The sequence below is a fragment of the Capra hircus genome, chromosome 5, assembly GCF_001704415.2.
Source record: "Capra hircus breed San Clemente chromosome 5, ASM170441v1, whole genome shotgun sequence".
NCBI lineage: Eukaryota > Metazoa > Chordata > Mammalia > Artiodactyla > Bovidae > Capra > Capra hircus.
In genome coordinates, this window is record NC_030812.1 from 49,245,741 (window position 1) to 49,248,024 (window position 2,284).

The window sequence follows — 2,284 nt, forward strand, 5'->3', positions numbered from 1 at the left end:
GGATATTCTGCCCAACTGACAAACTGTAGCTTGTTTAACTGACTTCTCTCAGTAAACAGTTTGAGAATCTCTCATTTGCCTCAGGACTGGTAATATGTATAATCACTGTTAAAACGAAAGAGATAAGTATGTTCTCTAGAAAACAAATAGAGGATACCATGGCACCATGATGTGGCAGGCACCATGATGATTCCCCAATGTGATGCAAAGATCAGATCCTTTTTATTGAAGCTTCCAGAACTTCTGATAATGAGAATACTTCTGTGGGAGCTCTGGGTATAAGAAACTGTGAGTATTCACACTTGTCTAGTATCTATGGCCATTCATACAATAAGGAGACAAAAAACTCCTGGAAGGAATGTTAGTTGCTTAGTTTCACAGGAGTCAAGGAATAGGATTTCTGAGAAAATAAAAAGCCAGGCAAAGCAACTGATTGAGCCCAAGGTCCTCTGCATCCTTTCAGAAGCCCAAAGACCTGGCGATACAAGAACGCTCTCTCAGCCTTAATCAAAGCCACTGCTCTCTGAGGACATCAGACAGCCTTGCACAAAGCACTCTCCTTTGAGTTGGCCTGTCTTACTCCACACTTCAGTGACAACTCTTGTTGAGTTTAGACATTAATTTTTTCACTCTGATTGCCCCCAGTCCACGTTTTGTATAGATTATGACCAAATTCTGTTTCTAGGCATCTACCTCAATATATGTGATCCAACAAAACTTGAGTAGTCTAAAATTCTAACTCCACTGAAGTCAGACAGAGAAGGAGAAATATTGTAAGACATTTCATATATGCAGACTCTAAGAAGAAATGATACAAAATGAACTTATTTACAAGACATAAACAGACATACAAGTCTTAGGGAACAAACTATGGTTGTTGGGGAGGATGTGGGGACACGAGGAATGGGGGAAGGGATAGTTAGGGAGTTGGGGATTGACATGTGTGCAGCGCTATATTTAACATGGATAACCAACAAGGACTTACTGCAGAGCACAGGGAACTCTGCTCAGTGTTACGTGGCAGCCTGGAAGGGAGTGTGGGGGAAAATGGATACATGTATATGTATGGCTGAGTCCCTTTGCTGTCCACCTGAAACTGTCACATTGTTAGTCAGCTATATTTCAATATAAAATAAAGTTTTAAAAAAGCCTTAATGTGTGTACACATTTTGGCTCAGTGATTTCACTTTTAGGAAATTATGTAAAAAAAAACCTGAGATTTATATAAAAAGCATCAGTTTTTATCAACTCTGTCAACTAACAACAGCAAAAAAATAGGTAAATAACTTGAATAGATATTTATCCAAACAAGACATATGCTCATCATCAATAATCACTAGGGAAATGCAAGTCAAAAACTATAATCAGATACCACCTCACACCTGTTAGGATGGCTACTGTCAAAATATCAGAATATAACAAGTGTTGGCAAGGAAGTGGAGAAATTAGAATGTTTGTACACTGTTGGTAAGAATCTGAAATGGTACAGCTACTCTGCAAAACAGGATGAAGGTATCTCATAAAATTAAAAACCAAATTACCCTATAATCCAGCAATTCCATTTCTGGGTATGCCTAAAAGAACTGAAGACAAGATCACAAAGAAATATCTGTATATTCACGCTTATCACATCACTATTCACAACAGCCAAAAAGTGGAGACAATCCAAGTGGCCACTGATAGAAGAATGAATAAATAAAATGTGGTATATACATACAATGGAACACCAGTTAGCTTTAAAAAGGATATTCTGACATATGCTACAACATAGATGAACCCTGAGGACATTATGCTAAGTAAAACAAGTCAGTCACAAAAAGAGAAACACTGTATGATTCCACTTTAAGGTACGTGGAATAGTCAAAATCATAGAAACAGAAAGTAGAGTGGTGGTTGCCAGGACCTGGAACAAGGCAAAAACGGAGAGTGGTTGTTAAATGGGTATAGAGTTTCAGTTCTACAAGATGGAAAAACCTATGGAAATGGATAGTGATGATGGTTGTAAAACATTACGAATGTATTTAATACCACTGAACTGTACACTTGGAAATCTTAAAGATGGTAAATTTTGTTATGTATACTTCATCACAATAAAAAGACTTAAGACATAAAATAACCAAAAAATAATCTATAAATAAATAAAGTCTAACTCTGTAAATTTGTCCACATACATTCCCAACATGACGTATGATTACTCTCAAATTATGGAAATGATTGTGTGTTAAAATATTTAAATGTAACCCTATTAATAACTAGTAAGGAATGAAAAATGAATTAGAAACTA